Source organism: Petaurus breviceps, unplaced genomic scaffold, assembly GCF_028583685.1.
Source record: "Petaurus breviceps papuanus isolate PSGF00001 unplaced genomic scaffold, PetGlider_PUasm1.0 90730, whole genome shotgun sequence".
NCBI lineage: Eukaryota > Metazoa > Chordata > Mammalia > Diprotodontia > Petauridae > Petaurus > Petaurus breviceps.
The window spans coordinates 12,799,052-12,823,221 of record NW_027187324.1 but is presented as its reverse complement, the minus strand read 5'-3'; the positions used below and the strand labels follow the sequence as shown (position 1 = coordinate 12,823,221).

At 37.2% G+C, this 24,170-nt stretch overlaps 1 long non-coding RNA gene across 1 annotated transcript in view; it reads right to left on the bottom strand.

Moving 5' to 3' along the window:
* Positions 1 to 1,268: 1,268 nt before the first annotated feature.
* The window catches only part of LOC138145138 (uncharacterized), a 24,314-nt gene continuing 1,412 nt past the window's right edge, over positions 1,269 to 24,170 (bottom strand). The window contains exons 2-3 of the long non-coding RNA XR_011164120.1: positions 16,133 to 16,247; positions 1,269 to 2,812 (exon numbers count right to left, since the gene is read on the bottom strand). This is a non-coding gene — a long non-coding RNA (uncharacterized lncRNA). The remainder of the gene's footprint in view (positions 2,813 to 16,132; positions 16,248 to 24,170) is intronic.

Here is a 24,170-nt window from a genome sequence, read left to right as displayed (position 1 = left end):
ATCTCAACAGCTTAGAGATGTCTATATTTTCTTGAAGTCTGGCAGGTGTGGAAATGTCATAACTTTTTTTTTTCAAAGAACATCAGAGTTTCATCATACTAATAGCCAAGATGTGTGTCCTACATATAATGCTAATAATTTCTGCTTTAGTTTGAGACCTTGTCTTAATTTCCACAGAAAAGATTATATCACATTCCAAATCTTTCATAACTAGTGTTCATATATTTTCAAGATAGGAATCATTTTATCTCTTATCCTAATTTGGGTTAATAAACTTAGACAATCATAAAAGCATTCATGCTATTTTCTTTTTAAATAGCATGTTTCTTTACAGCTGCTCACCAAGGCTAATACTGTAAATGTCATTCCCATTTTACTGTGACTTAGAGCGATCATTTGATCTGGCCAGGATCACATAACAAGTCAGAACCAAAACTTGAACCCAATTCTTCTGGGTGCTAGATCACTATGCTTCCCAGTACTACATAACTGCCACTGACATTGATGTTAATTTCAGTGAAATATTCAAAGAAAATAATTATTTCAGGGTCTTTGCTTTACTGATCTTTTGTACTCTTCCATCTAAAAAATTGTGGTATATATTTGAACCATATTTCATAAGGAATCCTGCATACAACGTCATGCCCTAATTCCTAAATTAGTTAACATGGCAGTTCAGATGGCAGCCTCTCTGTTCCTCAGTAGTTAGGTATTTGGGAGCTGCTATGGGAGAAAAAAAATCACGTCCTTTCAAATGGGGAGCCTCTTCAGGCTTATATAGGCTATCCTTGGATAACGGGGACACAGGCAATCACCAGGCTCCTACTCAAAGCCTTTCCAGTCTGGTGGGACCTGCAGGACCTTATGTTTCACTTCTTTCGTCCTTAAGAATTGAGCACCACCCTGTGAGTAAAAACGCCGGCCCTGGAGTCAGGAGGACCCGAGTTCGGTTCCAGCCTCAGACACTTAACACACACACTCACACCCACACCCCCCTCCCCCCACACATACACAATAGCCGTGTAGCCTTGGGCAACTTAACCCCAATTGCCCTCCAAAAGGCAAAAAAAAAAAAAGAATTGAGCATCATCTCTATGCCATGAAAAGAACTCTAGTAGTTTTTAATTAAAATAGGTTAAAATAACTAAACCAAATAATGTATTATCTTTGCTCCTTCTTTCCCTCTCTCAAGTCAACTTGGGTTCTCAAGAACTCTTGCAAGTTAACTTTAATAAAATGAAAAAATAATATAAGTGCCAAATATCTTATTTTGCAGAAGCAGAGTCAATGCATACCATGTAAAGGGGAGGATTATTCTGGTCTAAGACTTAGTCATGCCTTAGAAATAGTGAAAACTAGAAGTATCTTTGTAGTTAGTTTGCTCTAAACAGGGATACAATCTTAAAGAAATAACTTAGCTTCAATCAAGTCTGAAAAAACAATCTTGGGGATTTTGTCTGGTACGGGAGGCATTTTACTGCTAAGCTCCTTCCTCAGACATGCACAAAAGCAGATACATGGTTCTATTATTGAGTTAAAAAGCAAGTATTACAAATGATTGGAATTTACAACTCTCTCTGTCATGATTTAGTTTGGGAATGATTACGGTTCCCACTAATGTTTTTAACTTGTAAAATGTGCAGTCTTAACATAGAACCTACAGGGTACAAAAGTTGTTTAATAGCTATTGAGTGCCAAGAGAACACCTGCTATTATACAGTCTCTCATATGTGGAACAAAATCATGTGATTGTTTCTATTTCTTTTATGAAGCTGAGGAGTTCCTCCCACCCCTTCACATAGTAAGTTTCCCCCAGCTGGGTTTTCCATCCTTATTTCTCTCAGAGATTAAAGGAGAAATTTTTCCTTCAAATAAAAAGCCCCAAGGATGTTCAGCCTTCCCTTTGCTCTCACTGTAGCAACCTTCTTCCACCAGGCTGCCCCTTGGGTTCAGTGCATTGTGCTTGTGTAATGGGCACAGCTATTTTTACTACTGTGTGACAAAAGCTCCCAGTAAGAACTTTATGCAATTTAAGAAAGTCACAAGCATGCAATCCGCATGGTGGATTTTTTTTTTTTTTGGCACACTGCCTCAAATCCTCCTTGGAAGTAGGTAGGGTATAAATTCTCAATACATCTTTGAAAAGTTTAGCTTGTCACAGTTTTAACATACTGAAAAAAATGTGGCAAATTATCCCTTCCCCCACCCCCTCCGCCAAGGCTGTTATTTCCTTCAGTGGCCCCAACCTGAGTTAAAGCCTGAGGAAATAGAATGAATGAAAAATTATTAAATACTGTTCTAAGCTCTGGGGACACAAATAGACAAAATTAGTCATTTCCGGATCTGAAGTAGTTCACATGCAACCTGGAGGACATCAGCCATAGGGTAAATGATTAACTAAGAAAATCTACACAGGCCATGACAAAGCAAGTGGTAATGGCTAAGAGTCTTACAATTATAGAAAACATGAAAAGTTGGAAAGTTGTACAAGGGATAGAGGTAGGGCATGTGATAAGATCTGGGGGACCTCAACTATCAGGTTAGATGGTAAGTCTTTCTGGATAGGCTTTTTTATTAATCTGATGGGTCCCCAATTATACCACATCAGCTTCAGATTTATGTAACTCCCCCTGTAGCCATCTGATTGTAAATGACTTATAACTGCTGTTTCCTTATTTCTCTGACTTTGTCTTGGGTAAATAGGATGCCATATTCCATTCACCTGGGCTGAGTCTCCCATCTCAATCGGTTAATTATTGGATTCTGCGTCGTTCACCAACTCAGGGGCCTATATAGGATCACAGCTCTGCAGCTAGAAGGAAAGAGGAAGGGAATAACCATTGACATAGTACCTATTATGAGCCAAGTGCTGCACTAAATGCTTTAAAGTATTATCTCTTTTGATCCTCACAACAACCCTTCAAGGTAGGTGCTGTTATTATAACCATTTTACAATTGAAAAAACTGAGTTAGTGGAAGGGATCTGAGATGGTCTCTCATAGACCAAATCCTTCATTTTACAAGTTAGGAACCAAGACCAAGAGAGGGTAGAACATTTGAACAAGATCACACAGGTAATATATTTTAGGGGCAGTATTTAAATCAAAGCCCTATCCCCCCAGATCCATCACTCTTCACACTGAAGTTCCTCTGTTATCTCCAGGACCTCATTCCTAGATGATTATCTTTATATTAGCATAGCCATTAGTGTTTTTTTTTCCATAAAAAAGTATTAGCTTAAACACTAAAAGAAGAGCATTGTACACACACACAGAGCAAAGCACAAGAATATTTTAAATGAAACTGAACCTACATTAAATGAGACTTTTAAAAAAATCTGCATATTACTTTTAAAATTGTCCTGCTTGCCAGTGCTCCTGCTATCCTGACTGCTATTCCCTGGCACTTGATCTATTTCTTTCTGGATGCTCGCAGTATTTTTCCTTTGATAGCAACACTGGATTTTGGGTATGGCATTACTGATACTTTTCCTTTAGGGGTTCTGCCCCATGGAATCAAGTAGGATAAGTCTACTCCCTCTTCTATGTGACTGTCCTTCATATGCTTGAAGGTGATTTTCATGCCCTTTATAAATCTCTGCTCTGTATTAAAAATCCTTACATCCTTGTAATGATCCTCATGTATTTTGTTCTCCTGTCTTCTTACTATACTGCTCAGCCTTCACTGGATATGCTGCACTTTGTTGACTGATATCTTTCACACAGCAACTGCACAAAAAATCAGCCAGAAGCACTTGGTAATTTGAAAGGGAACCTTCTTTAAGGAGGTTAGGTACAGTTTGAAGTGATTTGGGATCAGACAGAGGGTAGCGTTAAGAGTCTTTGAGATTCCTTCCTACTGAGATTATGTAATAGTGTAATTGTAATGCAGCATCTCTTCTGGAACATATTGCCAATTGCATTTACAGGAACAGGTTAAGTCCCCAGGGAGAAGACTACCTTGAGTTTTAGGAGTATCTCTGTGGGTCTGCTCTCATAACACTATAGCTCAGGGGTCTCCACCAGTGTGTTTCCATTCAAAATTCACCAAAAGAGGCAATAAGCTCTTAAACAAGGCATAAGAAAAACAGCTTTTACAAAACACTTCTTCCATAAACTCAGGGTACACTTTCCCCCAAATACCTCTCTATATTGATGTCTCTCGGAAGCTCATGTGTATCTGTTCCAGCAATGGTGCTTTGAACGTTCACAAGCAGTGAACTGTTGGAAGAGTTATCTCCCTCTGGGTAAGTCTCTGCTAGATGGCATGGTAGATGGGGGTAGGGATGAGAAATCCTCTTCTTCCCTCCTTCATGAGCATTTCCCACAAAGTACACTTCAGTGCTCCAACTCTACAGGGCTTAGCTATTTAAAGGGGTATCTAATCTGTGTTTATCTAATGAGGTTGCATCCTTTAATTGCAAAAGAAAAAAAAATTATACATCACTATAAGTAGGGAACAGACACATCTTTATACCTCAACATTTTATAAACAAATTCTGGTTTGGGGTATGTAGCATAACATGTTTTATATTTGTCATTTTGTGCATTTTAAAATCTTATCCCTAAATACAAATAAAAGAGTAGGAAGGTAGAATTAAGATAATTAAGCAAAGAGGAAAAAGTGCATGCTTGACATAGAAATAACATACAGTGTTGTCAAAACGTGCCATTTGTACTTCTTTTATGATAGCCAAAGTTACACCTGGGCAGTCTTTGACACTCAGATCCTTAATTTATTTTTCAGCACTCAGATGCCATGAAAATCTTATAGGAATCTGCACTGGTCCATGACTATTTATCTCAATGTGAAAATCTTTTCTGACAATACATTGTGGTGATTTGGGGATTTGAGACTTTTTTCTGACAAAAATAATTTACTATTATAAAAATCACAGGTTTTTCAACTCTTGTGAGTTAAATGACTGGCTCAGGTGCTTTGAATTAATTTTCAATAATAACTTTAAAACCTGAGAATTCAACCTTGTTTAAAAAAAACATATTTCTTAGGACATGTTTTGAAAAGTACTTGTACAATAAAAATTTCATTCTATGTCTACAGGTTTAAGTCCAGGTTCAACCCCTAAACAGTGAGGTAAATTTGGGCAAGCCATGAGCGTAATATGTAAGGACAGTGAAGGTGAGATTAAGTAATTTCTTATATCCCCTATAGTCTTAACATTTCTCTAATAAACACCACTAAAAATAAAGGAAAGATTTCTGGATTTTGAACAAAAGGATCTGAGTTTGATGACTGCCTTTGCCATTTACTGTATTGCCTTAGGCAAATTACTTAAATTCCTTGGATCTTATTTTCTTCAATTATTACATGAGGGAGCTGGACTCTTGTACATATTCTTAGGTCCCTTACAGGTTGTAATGGGAATGAAAATTTTTAAGATCTTCCCTGCCCCTAGGCTAAAGTGCACCTGGAGCCTAGGGTGGGAGGCTTATTTTTCAGTAGATACTTTTTGATTGGTCAGTGGGTCCAAAAGGTTGTTACATTCTCTGAGCCAGGAGGCGGCTATATAAGCCCTGATGTGTAGCTTTGTTTTGGGGCTCACTTTGAGAAGTGTTCTGTGATTTGATCAGATGAGACTCTGGGAAGCCGTTGCTGCTACAGAGCCCCCCCTTGACTTTGAAAAACCCAGATGTTGATTTGGTATGGATGTAATGGTTGGACAGTTTGGAAATCTGTCTACTTGATCTGTTTCTCTGTCTGTATATTCTGAAGTTCAGGGTGCTGACCTTTTTCCCCTGAACTAGGCAAACGATATATGTTTGACTGATTAAAGTAAGCTTGTTAACCCATTTTGAGTTGCTTTCCTTTATCAAAACAGATCTAAGAACCTGTGTTGGCAGCAAACCCTGGGGACCCTTGGGGTGCTTGCTGCTACACAGGTCTGTGACCTCTGAATCATAAGAATTTTCGATAATGAAGCTATCTTCACAAAATCATGTTGTGGATGTTGTTCAGTTGTTTCAATCATATCTGATTCTTTGCGACCACATTTGGGATTTACTTGGCAAAAATACTGACATGGTTTGCCATTTACTTCTACAGGTCATTTTACAGATGAGGAAACTGAGGCAAAATGGGGTTAAGTGACTTGCTCAGAGTGACACATCTGGTAAGAGTCTGAGGCCAGATTTGAACTCAGGAAGATGATTCTTACTCCAAATCTGGCATTTTGTCATTGTTCCACCTAGCTCTCCCCCTACCCAGAATCATTAAAACTAGAAGCAGTTCTGAGATTATCTAGTCTAACATCTTTTTAAAGAGGAAAACTTGTGAATTTAAGTGACTGACTCAAGGACACATTTTTCTGTCATGCCCATTGAAAAATATTTTGTTGATCTGGTTATAAAAAATTCTATACATCATGTGAATATACCCCAATTTACTGTAACCTTTGTATTCCACGGTGGATAAGCAGACAATAAACCCTTATTATTGATGTTGATAATAAAGTACCAACTTATGTGCTATTTTTATTTTTCATGAGGAAGAGGAGGAAACAATTTTGTTTCTTCAGTTGTTACATTTACATAGCATTAACTCCACAAAATATTCCTGCCAACCTTAAATGTCCAAATCATTCACGTTCACATTCCCATTTCATCAGAAGAAAAGCATGCATAGGAATGTATAGAAAATCTAAGTGAAAGAGGAGTGAATGGCTAAATACAGATGTAGCTGAGGAGGATAGGTAAAGGTGACTGAAATAATTTAAAGTTAATGGTGTCAATTCCAAATGGAAATGGGAATTTCTGTGGACTGCACATTCACTTAGAAACCACATATTAACATTATCTATATTCTATTGTACTTTTATTTATTTTTATTTTTTCCTCTTTTTTTTTTTAAAGCAATTGGAGTTAAGTAACTTGCTCAAGGTTACACAGCTAGGTGTTTCTGTGTGGATGCTAAGAGTCTGAGTCCAACTCTGGGGCCAGTGCTCTTACTCACTGTGCTACCTGGCTGCCCACTTTATTTATTTTCTTAACTCTTTCTCAATTACATTTTCATCTGGTTGGGCTTCACCGAGGAGAGTGCAGGGATTGGTTTGGGTGAGTGTTTGACACCTCTGTTCTAGGAAATAATTCAGCTTTGTATTTGTCCTCAAAGACCAGATCATGATAATCTCTAATATCTCCTCAGGGCTGAGAACAGAATGCTTTCCCGTATGTATTAAAAATCCCAAAATACCAGTCAATTATGAAACTCTTGTTACATAAGAAACAAGAAGACAAATACTGCATGCATGATATTTCCTTTTCCTGGCAGAGTTCAAGCCATTTCATTTCAATTTCCAATTCACTCTCGAGAAGATGGACTTCATCAGTGTTTAATTTTCAACTTCATATTTAATTCCCAGCTCCTGCAACCTGGGACCATAATTGCTATTGTATCTCAAAATTCATGTGGAAATAATCTTGTTTTATTACTCAAAATTCCAATAAACCTAGAAGCTTTTGGTCATTTCAATATAAATTTAAGGGAATATGAATATTTCATCCTCTGGGACTAGCTTCTTCCCTCCCCAATATAAAATCTCCAGCAAGGGCCATCCCTCTTTTCTCATTGGTGAGTTCTTTCTGGAGTCTCCATTTTGTGAAGGGACCCAGGACAGTCTGCTTTTGTTCTCTTCTTCTCCCCATTCCTGACTTTGCTGGATACCTTCATCCTCCAGCCTCCTATTTCAACCACCATATTGTCTTCTTCCATTAAATGTTATATGACTGAGGGCAAGGATTATCTTTCTTTTTGTTTGTATTACTATTTCCAGCACTTATCATAGTACCTGGAACATAATAAGCACTTAAATGCTTCCTTTCCCTCCCCCAACAACTCTTCCTCCCTTCCTCCCTCCCTCCCTCCCTCCCTCCCTTCCATCCTCCTTCTCTCCTTCCTTTCTTCCCTTTTCCCTTCCTTCTTTCCCTCCCTTCCTTCCCTCCCTTTCTCCCCACATCCATGAAATCTCACCATGCATTGACAAACTCTCCCTTAGTTACCAGATTGATATTTCATTTATTGTTGGCCCTCCTTCTGAGTTCACTTGTAAGATTTCTGCCTTGGTTGGTTTCTCTTGACATTTGTGTTAGATAAGGCATGGAGAAAGACATGCATTGTCTGACACATGCATTAGATTCTGAGAGAACAGATGTCAAAGAATTCAGAGAAAGGAAAGGTAGGATTTAATAGCCAAAGGTTGTTCAATAGAAGTTAGCCCAGGAAGAATGGCATAGTCTCAAGAATAAAACTGATGAATCCAATGGAAATAACTGAGACAAGAAAGATCCTAACAACAGCAACAGCAACTAGCATTTATACTGTTCCTGCTATATGCCAGGTACTGCATGAAATGCTTTACAAATATTATCTCAATTCATCCTCAGAAAAATTGGGGGGTAGATACTATTACTATCTCTATTATATAAGCAGGACTGAGGCAAACAGAGGTTAAATGACTTGCCCAGGATCACACAGCTAGTAAGTATCTGAGGCTTGATTTAAATTTAGGTCTACCTGACTCCAAGTCCAGTACTCTAAGCACTATGGTGCCACCTGTGAATGCATCCAGGGAACTCTCCAATTTGAATGTTAAATTGACTTGCTGGTGAAAGAAAGAGCTGAGGATTAACTAAACACTCCCCTTAGTATCAACAGTTAGGTTTCATTGAAAAAGCTATTGGTAAGAGAAAGAGTTAAGGGAAGTACTCCTAAATAAGCTTCTTCCCCAAGTAAGCAAGGGGGAAAAGCCAGAGACCTATAACAAAATGACTAAGGAGAATGGCAACATGAGAAACTCCAAAGAAACACATAAATTTAGGTGGGAAAATACTTGCACTTACCTACAGGCTAATTTTTCACTCATTCAATGGGAAATTATTGAGTACCCACTATATATGAAACACTAGGTTTAGGAAGACAAGCATAGAATTTGAGGAATAAAGGATAAGGATAGAACCTCTGATTTCAATGATATGGGAAACTCCCTGAGTGAGGAAACCCCATCTACCAATGCAATTAGGTGACTTCTCTGCAATTTATAGTCTCATCAAATTGCCTACAGGGCAAGTGACTTGCCCAAGGTCACACAGCCAAATTGTGTTACAGGCAGGTTTTGAACACAACTTCCGAATTCTGAGGCAAATTCTCATTCTACTATGCAATTCTAGAGTAAAAAAGAACATTCATGATTGCACTTATATATCTGTTTTCTTTTTGCATTGTTCTCAAAGATACCAGATGTTATGTGAGAAAGTAGCTTTACATTGACATGATCTTTAAAAAAAATTCTAAGAGAATGTTTATGTATATATTTTGGAATTTGCTATAAATGCCCACTTTTTGAAAGGAGTAAACTTTATTCCTCTAACAGCTATCAAAAATATAGAAACATTATAGGTGAAATGGAATTTTCTTAAATTGAGAGTGAAGAGGCAGATATTACAATTTATACTAAATTATTATTTAAAAAGCAATTTAAAGGGAGTCTCTACCATTTGGACTGATCCCTAATTATCCTTACAAGAGATGACTGAGAGGTGACTAGCTATATAAAGCTCTAAATATTCACAGGAACTGGATAATCTTAGAATTTTCATCTTTTTCATGCTTTCTGCACCATTAAAATCATGGATAAAAGAGAAGCAAGGAGTCAGCACAATGACTTTGAAGGGCATTTAAAAATGCCATTACCTTTAAAAAATAGGTCAGGTTTTCTACAGCATGCAAATAAAGCTTGTTCAAAGTTCCCTACTGACTCAGGGATGGCAGAGAGTAGCCTCATTTATCTGGGCTGTGTGAAGAAACACAACTCTCTGTCAACTTCTAGAGGAAAGGATGCTTGCTACATTTTCTAATTTTGTTCTCATCTCTGCTTTTGTGTGAACTTGAAGCTAATCACCATTTAGGACCAGTCTAAGACCAGCATGCTGAAGTCATAGGTCATGATGGAAAGAGTGCTGGATAAGGAGTTACTGAACCTGGGTTCAATTCCCATCGTTGACTGTTATCTCATATAAAGTTATTTATGTTACCTTATAAAGAATTAGGGAAACAGTCTATATGACATCTTATGGCCTTTCCAGTTCTAAAATTGTGATCACATGACATATTGTTTGGGAAAAGTCCTCTTTCTTTAGCCACCTAGTCTGGTGGCATTTCTTCAGGTCCTGGGGTTAGGGAAGCTACTTTTGGTACTGCCCTACCTATATCTTTTTGGAACCAGCCTCTTGTCCCCAAAGAGAAATGTGGAGATAGTTAATTACTTATTTTTTTTAGAGAGTGACACTCTATGAGCTATGACTTTAAGATCCAATTTCAGAGTATAAGTTGATCTGTGATAATTCTCTTCGTGTCTCAGTTCTCATTCTTAAAAAATGAGAAATGTCTCCTGTGTCAGGCTGACTAATGTTTATTTAAATGTGTAACGTGGTGTAAACTATTGAGAAAATATTTTTATAGTAACAATTGGTAGAGGTTTTTTTTATATTTTAGCACTTTGGTTGTGAAAAAGTAAATATTGTGCTTATAGGTAAGTCATAATAATTTCAGTAGCCAATATGGCCAAATGAGGTTGAAATGGTCAGTTTGGATATTTTGCTTTCATTCTAATTTTACTAATGGAACAAAACATCAGAAATGCATTTTTTTTTGCTTTTTGGAGGGCAACTGGGGTTAAGTAACTTGCCCAATGTTACACGGCTTGTTTTTTTTTGTGTGGGTGTTAAGTGTCTGAGGTCAGAACGGAACTTGGATCCTCCTGACTCCAGAGCCAGTGCTTTACTCACTTGTGCCACCTAGCTACCCCCAGAAAGGCATTTTCAAACATATTTTTGAAGAGAAGTTTGCTTATTTGATGTTAGGGGTACCAATATCATAGGTTATAAATTAGGGAAGACTAAATAACCTGAAAAAATTAAAACAATTTTAGATAAACCTCTCCACATGGTACAAATGCCATTGATAACTGGAAATCTATGAAGATATCCTAGCATTATCTTATAAATGGAGAAGTATGTGTAATTAACTAAAGCAAACAAAATCACAAGTCAAAAGAAGACAAGCACATTCATGTTGTTCTGTAGTAGGAATAAACATCTGTGAAGAAAAAAAATCATTAAAAAACTCTGTTACGTGTTTTGCTCCTTTCTCAATTTTCAAGTTTCTTTGAGTACGTGGAATTTTATAGCTTTCTATATTTCAGGAGATCATCACATATAATGAATGACAATATAGTGTTTGCCCACTTTTCTTAAATCTAGTAGGTTTGAAGGTCTGAGTCCCTTAATGGTCATTTAAAATTTATCCCAGACCGAAGCTCAAGACTTTTGCTCTTCAGACGTCTGTAGGCTTCTAGTTTATCATTTGTGACAAGATCTGACTGGGATGTAGGTAAATGTCTCATTTGCTCAAAGCTACAGTATTGGACTGCAGCCCTTCAAAGTCTCCCCTCTGATGTGCTGGGTTTTGTGAGGTGATGATGCACTGTGAAGATCAACAAAGGCCACCAGTTTTGCTGCCTATGAGTTGATGTGCGCAGCATTAGGTATCATAGTAGGATATACAGGTTTCTATGGATAGTTGTTCTCAATTATGTGTGGAGATATTTTTTTGAGATCTGAATGAAGGCTTCTTTATACTTTATGACCGATGATAATATTTGATTCAGTGGGTTATTTATTACAATCGAACAGTCTGCCATACAAGAGAGGGAAAATAGAATCTTGGGAGTTAAGCTACATGAATACTCTTATCTCTAACTTACTGTACAACCAGGTCTCTGGCCTTCAATTTGGTCTCTAAAGTGAAATGGTTGGGTGTGACAAAATCTGTGGTTCTTTCCAGTTTTAACATCGTATGACTCTCTGTAATGAACCAAAGACACATAATATGTCTAGTGTGCACATACTTTGGTTGGCTAATAAAGCAAGTATGGCCTAGGCAATGCCTGGGCCAATAGTGATAAAAATTAATTTAATGGATGTAATATTTGGAACTTAGCCTGGAGAACAACTTAAGGTTATTCTCAATTTATGAACAAAACGAGTTGCAAAAATTAGTGAGTTGGCCTTTTCAAAGCCAGAACACATTTTCCCATAAAAACAACGCTATAAATTATGTCTAGGTTCCCAGGCTAGTCCATAGAAGCCTATTTGCCTACAATGTAGCTGAATTTGAACCAATATTAAATTGGATTTCAAGTCACTTTAAACCTTTCTGATTCCTTGAGTCTCACTGAAGCCTGAGAAGGGGAAAGTATAGGGCTTTGGGGAGAGATGGGAAGAGCTCTGTGAGGGGGATAGTTGTACCAAAGGAGAGAGTAGGAACATGAGCAAAGGGGCTTCAATGTAAGCATTTGGAAAAAAAGCTCAAGTTTGGGGAAGGCATCAACAGTGGGAAACATATCTTCTGATATACTGTTATAGGGGCATCATGTTCAATGGAACTAGAATCATTACTGCTCTTCTGACTTTAAAAAAAAATATAAAACCCTTCTTTCCCTCTTATTCAAGTGAGTTAAGAGAGACATTAAAATATGACAAATAACAACATAGGTATAAAGCTGTTACTCAGGTTGACAGTGGTATCAATGAAAAGAGGCATAAAGAGTGATCCTTTCCCTTCATTCTTTTGTGTGCCCGATTGGTACAGATTCCTGATCTATCTTTATAGCACATGTGAACACTTCATTGTTAGATGGCATGCCTACCTGGTAACAGGGGAACTTACAAAACCATCCAGAATTTCCCCCAAAATATTCTAGACTCTCAGAAAAACTCTGGAGTTCACAGCTGATTATTAATTTTTTTTTAGATTCCCCCTTAAACAATTAAGAATTTATTATTTATTAATAATGTCTTGGAGTTTGACCTCTTCTGTTAGGCAGCCATCTTCTGTAGAAGGTATTACATCCAGTATATATTTAATCAACCATTTGAGTATAAAATAATTTTACTATATAGTAATAAAAAATCTCTAGGTACATACAGACACATTCTTTAAGCAGAAATACTGCAGATTATTCACTCAATTCAAGCAGATGACAATATAATCATCAAAATATCTCCTTCATTTAACATGCAGGGTAGCTGGCTCTTTTTTTTTTAAAGCAATAGTGGTTAAGTAACTTGCTCAAGGTTACACGGCCAGGTGTTTCTGGGTGGGTGCTATGTGTCTGAGCCTGGATTTGATCCCCAGGTCATCCCGACACTGGAGCTGGTGCTCTACCTGGCCGCCCCTGCTGGCTCCTTTTAACTGAAGTCATAGTAGTCATTTTATCCTTTTTTGCCAGACCCTAGTTAGAAATTCACAGTTTGAAGCCTCAAAAACTCCCTAAACCTCTTCCGGTAATTTTATCCCTCTGTCAAATTTATCCAAAATTTCTTGTTTTCCTGCATGGAAATATCACCCTGAATTAGGGAAGCAAAAGGCTCTGATAACTTCAGAGATCAGGGAAAATGCTTGGCCCTTAAAGAGGTGAGTAAGGTGATTGAGGCCTTTGTCATCAGTGAAGTCTGTAGTCTTATAGCACAATGCTGAACTGTCTTCAGTACAGAAATAAAGAGGCATATTTACTTACTTGGCTTATTTACTTGGTCCTTGGTTTACTTTAATTTGGAGGCATATTATGAATACAACTCCACAGTCAACCAATCCTTCATTAAGGTAAGGTGACTCCCTGAGAAGTGGTTTTTTTATTAGTCTCTGTGGCATACCTTCTTCAGGGGGTGTATAAGTACAACTTCATGTCAAAGCACTAATTTACTAGTTTACTAGGCTTCTGTGGGTAAAGAGAATGGGCAAAATAGGTTATTTTGTGCCTTTGAACTCTAGAAAGCCTGCTTTCAGGGTATTATCTTTTACCTCTAACTTCTCAGTCAATGATTTGAATTGCCTAAAATTTAATCAGTGAGGAAATGAAGTCTTTTGCCTTTGGACAGTGGTACAATAGCAATGAGTTAAGGAATCCTCTGTTTCTGTGATTCCACAAAGGAGGTGGCTAAGGGTAACCCTTGTGGGGAATAAACTGCTTTTTCCACCTTTAACTCATGAGGCCTCACCATATACTTTCTTTTTTTTTTTTTTTTTTTTTTTTTAAAGCAATCAGGGTTAAGTAACTTGCTCAAGGTTACAAGGCCAGTTATTTCTGGGTGTGGTGCTGAGTGTCTGAGCCCGGGATTCGATCTCCAGGTTGTCCCAACACTGGAGCCGGTGCTCTTACTCGCTGAGCCACCTGGCCACCCCTAAGCAATTGGGGTTAAGTAACTTGCTCAAGGTTACACGGCCAGGTGTTTCTGGGTGGGTGCTAAGTGTCTGAGCCCAGGATTCGATCTCCAGGTCAATCCTGACACTGGAGCTGGTGCTCTTACTTGCTGTGCTACCTGGCCGCCCCTCATCATTAACTCTTAATCATGAAATATTTACTAACACAATGCAAAGCAAGAAAATTCATAACAATTTTCTACCCATTACCTGGTATCTCCCACCAATTAATTGGTATCTTTGCATGGGATTAGGTATGCATTTCTAGAGACCTAACACTGATGAATAGGAATAGGTAAACATATATGCTAGGGGCAAGTAACAGCTCTGAATTACACCACTGATATCCTCTGTTTAGACTAAAGAATAGTTTGTACCACCACAACCTTGAGTGGGTCCACTTCTCTGCTGGCTACTCTACTTCTTAGTTGGGTTCTCAGAGAGTGAGTCGTTCTTAGCAAAACCATTTCTTCTAAGCATACAATCTGCAAAGTTTTCCCAGTCCTCTTGGCTGTGCTCTGATGTATTATAAAGATCTTTCAGCAAAGAAGTTCCCCTCCCACATATCAGGCAACAGTAAAGGACATGGTAGATAATCTGAGGCATGCCTCTTCTCAAACTGTGACAGTAAAGGAAGGGTAAGACAAACCTTATCTTTCCTCAGTCAGTTGTGTCTATCATCAGAAGTTGATTTTTACTCCATTCGACTCCCTAGTATTGTCTTTCCTCTAATCAGTCCCCACAAGCAATGTTCTTCTTCCAAACATTTCCTAACAGTGCAGCTTTTCAATACAGCTTAGCTGAAAGTAGTCTCAGTTCTGAGCAACCCTCCATTCAGCTACACTCAAATGAACTAAGCTTGGTTGTCTTTGAGAATCCATGGCATTCTTAGTTCTGTTTCTTTGTTCTCCTTTGGTTCTTCCACTCCCCATCTTGTCAATTTCTTCTCTAGTAAGCTTCCTAGATTCTCCTCTCTTTCTGGACTTAAAGAAGTCTTCTTGTATGGAGTGTTTAACTTCTACTTGAGAGAGAAAAACTACAACTCACATTTCTTTCAGACTCGACATAAATGAGTTATATAGAGTAGTTCCATAATTGCAAGAAAATTCTAGTTATCAGGTTTTCCCAGCTGTCAGCATCAAAGTTCTGCATAATGGCCATACATAAAGTAACTGCTAGAAAACAAGATACTTTGTCCATTTTTGCCTTCAATACTTACTTTTCTCCCTGAGAGTTTGCTTTCCCTCAGGTCCTCTAAACATCTTTTGATGAGGGATTTCTGTGTTTCTTGCCCTTCATACAAATCTAACCATCTGAAATCTAAAATGGCACCATCCTCTCCTTCCATACATATTCATATATATTATGATACAGACATCAGTATAGATCTATTTGTGCTTTCTAATAAAAAACCTCTATAATTACTTGAAATCTCTTATATGAGTATGTTTTTTTTTTCAAATTACCCACCTCTAATAAGAATGCATAGCTAACCTAACAGAAATTCCTTTGGATTATAATTTATTCTACCCATTCACCCCTCCAAGACGTTCCCTTTTGACTACTGCATGCTTTCATTTATTTTTCAAACTGAACATCCTCTGTTCAGTTAATGTACTTCTTTGTATCTATCATCACAGCATCTCCATCTTCAAACATATTATTTTTACTGATTGGCTTCCCACATCTCCCAAATAACAAACAGAGAGGAGACAGAAACATAGAGACATACAGGCAGAGGGACAGAGACAGAGGAGGAGAGAGACAATGTGGGTGGGGATACAACTCCACAGTCAACCAACTTTTCATTAAAGTAAGGTGGCTCCTTACTTTAGGATTTTATCACAGATTTTACTACCTGACCCTGATGCATTCTATTTTGTGGGCAATAGGCAGTTCTGCAAGACTCTAAGTTGCAGGAGAGTTGACAGTAGATCTGCTTTGGCAGACGGTTTTTGCTCACTGGAAGCTCCCTAGAAAAAATGGAAATGTGTTTGGACCATACATACACACATATAAACGTATGCATATATACATATACCCTAATGCATATATACATGCCTATATATAAATATGTGTATACATAAATGCATACATGATTTATAACATATTAACATACACAATAATATAGAACATATACATTATAAAAGTAGTGATGAACAAGAATATTGCCCAAATGTGAAAATTATCTGAGGCTAATTGAAACCAAAGTGTCAATATTTGGAAAGAAGATTTATTGTGATTCAAATATCCCGTGGTTTTTGACTTGGCATAATCTTAATAACCACCCAAATGAACCTTTCTCTTAAGGACTTGATGACTTTGATGACTGATTTCCACTTGTGTAAGGGTTTATTTATTCTCTTTAGCTTAAATTAGAGTTAATGGTCCTAAATGCTTGTTTAAACTAGGTCAGAGCCCACCTGGCCCATCACAGAAGATCCATATTTATCTGTAGATAGGCAAATTTTCCCACGACGCCTAATAGATTTAGAAATAGAGACTTTGAGGTATATACAAGTGTCTTGCCCTTCAATATACTTCTTAGCACTTTCAGAATGTTTTATAGGTGAAAAGTACTTGGAGTACACCTTCAGAATTTGAAAATAAAATTTAGAGAGAGAAAGAAATATCTTTAAAGGAACAGAAGAACTTGGTAATGTTTAGAACTGTCCTCTGGCCCCAGCGATAGACTTGATTAATGAAGTCAAAATAGAATTTAGCTGCTTGTCACCTTCTTCCATACAAAAACATTCATTACAAAAATTTACTACCAAGTCTTTAATATCCAACATAAGCATTTATGGAATGCATCTTAGCTGCCCCTTTGGACAAAATCTAATTTTCCTTGCTCAAGAAAATGGAAATATTTTCTGTAGATGTATAAAACAATTTAAGAAGGATTTGTTTTTTTTTAAATTGGTATACATCAGGATGTCATTGTCAACATTATTCACTTCAATAATCACATCTGAAAGGAAAAAAGATTTTTGTTAGTTAACTTAAGTGTCAGAACTACAAATCATCAAGTTCAACTTGTTAATTGAAGTTTTAATAGACTATGGCCCAAGGACATTGCAAAATGGAATTTTTAGTCTTTTTCTAGTCTCAGCAATAAACTTTTTGTCAAAATGCTATGAAAAATAAACATTTTCCATCTTCCATGATCCATTAACAAATATTTGTAATTGTTTTAATATTCTTCTGTGGATTGCAAGTAACAATTAAAAAATTATTAACCAGCCCCTTGCACAGTTGGTTTACATCTCACATAGACAAACAATAGTTTCATTTCCAATATGACAGGAATGGTCAAAAGCCAGCTTGTTGACAACTTTATCATCATGCCATGTCCACTTGTATTTGGCTTGTCACTTCTCAGACAGTCTCCTGGGAAAAGCTAGGAAATACAACATCCTACTTCCAGATTGAGAATGAAAATTCTGTTCCTTGTCCTTAAGTTTGAGGAAAAGGAACAATTTATATCTGTTTCCTAGAGAATGAGAATAGTAACACCTGATCTATCTCCTGTTTCAAATATATCTCCTCCACTGAAGTCCAATTCTGATCCTTTAACTTGGTATGGAGATGAACCTGTTTTCATGAGGAATCTGCCAGCCCTGACAAGTCCTATTATGTTGGAAAGGCATTTAGTCCCAGCTCAGAGAGTAATTTTTTCTTTACATCTGATGGCTGGTATAACCAAATGTTACTTTGCGTAGTTTCAGCTCCAAGGAACAAGATGCCCTTGCCAGGGTAACTTCACCCCTTCTAACTTCATCATCATGCTGCTAACACTACCTCTTTAGCTTTCTCTTCCCTCTAATTGGAGGCAGAGTACCAAACTCCTCCCAGTGGCTTTCTTTATAGAGGGCAGAAACAATACTTTCAGCTTATTCCACTTTGTATCTGCTCTTCTGCCTGATTTCAAATCCACAGAAGATGGTATCATTGGTGTCCCCATTCTCTCCCTTTACCTGCATCCTTCCATTTGTTGTCTTCCCCCATTAGATTGTAATTTTCTTCAGGGCAGGAACTGTCTTTCTTTTTATTAATTATGTCCCCAGTCCTGAACCACAGTGCTTGGCACTTAGTGCTTAATAAATATTGGATTGGATAGATTATCACCAGAAAGTTGGCTGCCAGGTGATGATTTTTTTTACTAAAGTAACTCATAATGATTGTCTAATAAGATGTATAGGTGTTGCAATCTATTGATCTGTGTCAGTGGAAGGAGAATCCATACCAAAAAGGTAATGGATCTTTCCTTAACTAGCTTCTATTTACATAGAATTCAACTACAGCACTCTTTCTTATACCATCTTTGACAATGACTTTGCTTGAAGCCATTTTACCAAAAAGAAGCCATGAAGCAGCAATGACATGGTAACAATTTCCATTTTCAAATGAGTTTACTTAATAGGAACTCAATTGAGTCTACTGAATGGCATCTTTCAATAATTCAGTGAAAATCCTTAAGGCAATAGAAAGTCCAGTAAATCTATATTAAGCTCCCCAGTTCCCCAGCTTCCTTTGCAACTGCCTTTAGGTTAGTTTTGAGGAGATGATACAAAATGGAACAGTTAGTATTCATGAAGTGGAATTGGGTTCAATTTGAAGAAATAGGACCTTGTTAAATATAAGGAAAACATTTCTAGCTGGGTCCATCTTTAGCACTGGCTTCTATGACATAGAAAACTGTGGTACAAGGGGGATAGTGCTACAAGCAGTCACAACAGTGCAGCCATGAGATCAGACTGAGTCCAAAATGGAGTTAGTGCCTAAAATGAGCAGTTAGGAGGTATGATGCCTGGGGTAACTTAGTGCAGTCAGTAGGAGATCTTTACATGCTATCAATAAACTTTTAAAAATATTTTGAGAATTCATTTTAAAGGCTTTTCTTTGTAATTGTGTATATATACATAAACATATTTTTGTGTGTATATCTATATATATCTATATCTATCTATCTACATGTATATATATATATATATATATATATATATATAATTTTATGTAAACTATTGCTTTTAGAAGGAATCTATAGGCTTCAGCAGACTGCCAAAAAAGTCCATGACACATAAGAAGGTCAAGAATTCAGTCTAGAGGGAAAGATTTCAGGTTAGAATGGTGTCTGGAATTCAAAATCCAGCTCATACATGTCAGTCCAATGAAAGATTTGAAGACATAAAGGAGAGTGTGGAAAGAGCAGGTAAATAAAAGAAGTGAATAAAGAGGGAACTAGGTCAAGTCAACTGAGAAATGGGAGTTTCCACTTCAGGAAGTCTGAGATCAAAGCCAAAATCAATTCACTAAAACAGATCAGGGTAGACAATCTGGGCACTTCTTTCAACAAGGAATATAATGGCATCACCATTTCCAGTAGGTAGTGTTTAATTCTCTGTACTTGTGCCCCCCAACATCTAGCAAAGTGCCTAAGTACATAACAGGTATGTGATAAATACTTTTCAGTTGATTTTGGGAAGTAGTGGTATGAGTTGACTGGCCACATATAACTGAAGCTTTGAAGCCTCCATACTAGGTGAGTTTCAATGGTTAAATAGGCTATAAGACATTGGAATAAAATCATAAGGGAGACTCTCTGAAGGACTTTAAGACTATGGGTGTGTGCATATCTTTTGCCTATAAAAGAGAACCATCTGTCTAGCATAATTTATCTAGGTATAATATTGCTTAGAAATAAAAGAACACACTGTATATGCCCTTGAATTTCCTTCTAGCCCACTTAATGTGTACAGAACTAAGGACATGAGTGGGCATACATGAAATTTTATTTAAATGAGGATTGAAAATTAAAGTTTTCCTTTCAACATTTCAGAGGATACCTATTGTTTTCATTTCTCTACAAACTCCTAACAAGCAAACAGAGGACAGTCCTCATTAGTCTCTTGTCTTGAAAATTATCCTAGCATTTCTTGATAGATGGAGAAAGTTGTTATTAATGGACTGTGAATAGCCACTATTGGGCTGACTCTATAATTAGGATCTGCCCTCATGGAGGCTTTCCAAATGCAGCTCAACAGTGATGCCAGTTGCTGGCATAACTGAACCAATGCCAGGTAATGAATCAAGTTGGAAGTTATATAGGTTGCATTGCTAATTATATTATACATGGAATAGCTGACAAGCTTTCTCCTATCTACTGCTTTGGGGCTTCTTTATGAGACTATTGATTTTTTAGAAGGCTATATAAAATAATGAGAGACTAAAATGACCTTTCAGTACAGTCAAGGACAAGTTTTTATAAGCAAAAAATAAAATGGCACGTTTTTAGATTGGACTATTTCTGGGAAGAAAATGATTTTCATTTTTGAGTCACCTGGTATTTCCCCCACCTACCTTCCAAAATATCTCCCAATAAAATAACTAACAACTAAGAGTCATTCTTCCTTGATTTCTCCATTCTGAATACAGTGGCTATAAAATATCAGAAGAAAATTTCATTAAAAAAAGGAAAATGAAAAAATAGCATAATTTTGGCAACAAAAAAGTTCTAGTGACCACAAGTCCAAAGAGGTGACACAATAGATAATTTTGATAATTATATCCAATGTTCTAGTCCTTGTGTAAAGAATCTTTTGTGTAAGTGGCACTACCCTGGTTAGGTAGCATGTCTCTTGTTACGTGTTAATATCCTCTTTAAACCCAGGAGATATACTCAATTCCTTCTGCCTACCCTAAATAGTAGTAGAGAAAGACTTGAAATTTCTCTCCACATCTTGCTGGTGCTTCTAACTCTTCTATTCTAAAAGAACTATCTATAGCAAGGAGGTCCCAAACTAGAAATTCCCTCCAGTTTAGGATTATCTCTGATATTTACAGCTCAATAGTTGGCTTTTGATTTTTTTTTAACAGAGATTCACCTAGAAGTAATGTTATTGTTTCTCGTTACAGAATGAGGTGGACCTGTCTCAACTGTCCATATATTGGAGCTCAGCATTTAGAATTGGGAAAAACTAGCAACCACGAATCTATTTAGGGTTGGCCATTTTTCCTTAAGGAATTATGTCCTTCTAGTCCAAGGGCTAAGATGGCAGCTGGCTTTCTTCCTGATTTCTTATCAGGCACAAGCAAAGGATTAGTCAGATCACTTAGGACTCTTAGTGACAGGTACTTGGTTAAACTTCCCTTACCTGAAAGTTATGTTCTCACTAGCTCATAAAGTAGATGGGCCCTAACGGCCCGCCAGAATGTCTCCTGAATCAACTTGGGACAAGTAGAGGAAATCAGCATTCAGAGCCCAGCGTCCTTGCTCAAACTAAACAAGGCTACAGGACTAAAGATGGCTCTTTTATTATATCTGTTCTTGTGTTAATAGTGTCTAGCAATCCTATTCCATCAAATGTCCATTCGATCAATCACATAGACACCAGGTACTTCTATTCTTAAAAATTAATGAAGTCTTACCACTTATGTGACATCATGTAGTAAAAAATACCAATTTTATTATAAGGGAAATTGTCAAAGTTAAAAGAGGGAATCATTTCATTGTTCCATATATTATATTTTGAATAGTTTTATTCAATATATGGTATAACTATTTCAATATAATATTTTGAAATGAGTTTATATATAAAGGTACAAATATATACATCATTTTGGAAAGGGGGGAAGGAATAGGCCTTTATATGTAGCACTTATCAGTTGTCAGTATGCTCCAAGTGCTTTACAAATATATCTTCTTTGATTCACAAAACAACCCTGTGAGGTAGGTGCTGTTATTGTCCCAATTTTATAGTTGAGGAAATCAAGGGAAAAAAGGTTAAAGTGACTTGGCCAAGGTCACACAGCTAGTATCTGAGGCTGAAAATACTTGCGTTTCTCTTAAATAAATGATAGTGGATATTTTTGATTAAACACAAGATGGATGGGGTCTCATGTTCAGGGATTCATTTGAAATAATTCATTTCATAGTACAGTAGATCTAAATACCCTACAGATCATCTAAAGTAGTGTACTCCCCTTGTTTTTCAAAAAACTGAAACCCATAGAAATCAAACTACTTCTCTGAGGTTGCATGTTAATAAAGGGTAGAGCTGGGACTAGAATCCAATGTACCTGACTTGTAGACCTAGTTCTGTATTTAGGAAAGGCAAGAGCATTTTAGAAAGGAATAACTCTTGTATCAGAGGTTTCCTTCTGATGGAAAGGCCTAGGCACATTCCTTAGAGGATTTAGCATTTCTCTGGCTCATTTGAAGTGTGTGTGTGTATTCACACATACATCCACACATATACATGTAGCATTTTGAAAACCTAAAAGTACTATATAAATATTCTTATTCTTGTTATGACTTTCATTCATATTAAATGTAAAAATGATTATTTGACACCCTCCTTCAACCCATTTTTACAAGTACACAGATTCACAAGGCAAAAAAACACCAACCCATAATTATATTTAGAATAGAAGAGAGAAATATAGGGCCAACGTCAGAATCCATCAAAATCAGGAATACTTACTAGTAGGCAACTTTCCCCAGGAGAGCTGCTATAGTTTCAGGCAAGTGTAGCATTGTTTTGAGTGCAGCGCAATTGATGGTATTTGGGGTTTACTTTTTCAGACAGGGAGTGCTCCCCTGATTTTTTTATCTTGTTACACTATATTCACTTCTTCTGCTTACCCCATACCTTAGTCTCCCTCTTTCCCCTTCATACTTTCTATGATCCAACATATAACAACAGTATTCAAATTACTCGGGCTTGCTTCTTAAAACACTTGCTAGAGTGAGAAGGAAATACATACTACTCTATGCATAATCTATGGTCTAGAGAGAGGATGGTTTGGAATTCCGTCTACACTTGTATAGTTCCAGTCTACAAGCAATTTGGAGGATTGAGGCTAGAGAAAACTGGTCAGGGAAAGGTTCACTATAGAAAAGCCAGAGGAATTCATGGTACAAGAAAGGCCACTTAAATAAGATGAAAGTTGCTTAATTAATAAACAGAATAAGGACAGAGTATAGATAGATGTGGGCCATGGTGCCATAATGGGCTTGGTTTTAAGTCTGCAAATATTTAAGGAAAAAGAAATAATCACTATGGGGTTGACAACATTAATTTTACCATAAGGAAAGACAAACTGCTTTCTTTGACCTACATTCCCTGCTTAATTCAAGTGGAAAATGAATTTAAATAAGCTTTTTCAGAAAACCATTTCTTAACCTCCTCATCTTCCTTTATGAGGTTGTGCTTATGTAGAGAATAATTGAAATTGGGCTCAAGCCCTTCCCCTTCTGTCACCTTCTGGACCCATTGACTCCTTATTGAAGAATCCACCCTGTCACAGTGTGGCAAGTACATTCATGGAAGCTCATCCTAGAATAGAGCATGGAAATCAGTGCCAGTCCTGGAGAGCAAGGCTCTGTGCTAGTTATTGGGTTAAAGAGAAAATGAAAATCACTCTCTGACTTCCCTGCTTACATTTTACTGGAACATTGATATGGCCCTGAGAGAATTTGAGCCCTGAAATATGAGGGAACTCATAAATGTTGGTCTAGGAGATCGGGGAGTATAGAATATTTCTGCCTGAGAGAAAAGGGGTTAGGAAATTTCAGAGCAAGGGGAAATTAAGCATATTTTCATACTCATAGATTGATACAAAATAACTATTTTTGATGTGTATATATAGTGAGGGCTGTCTTCCACATGTAGCAGAGAGGTAGCATTTTGTGAGTTCAAAGGAAGACAGAGTAGACATGTCTAGAATCTTCTCCCCATTACCTTCTCCAAGGGAGACTAATTCCTTCCAGAAGGGAAAAGAAGAGGTTGGGGCTGCAACCTCGGCCACTCTGCTCTTTTCAGAGAAAGATGGTGCATTAGCTAGAACACCCAGGATGGCCTGCTAGCACAGGTTATTTGATCTGCTTTTCTAAA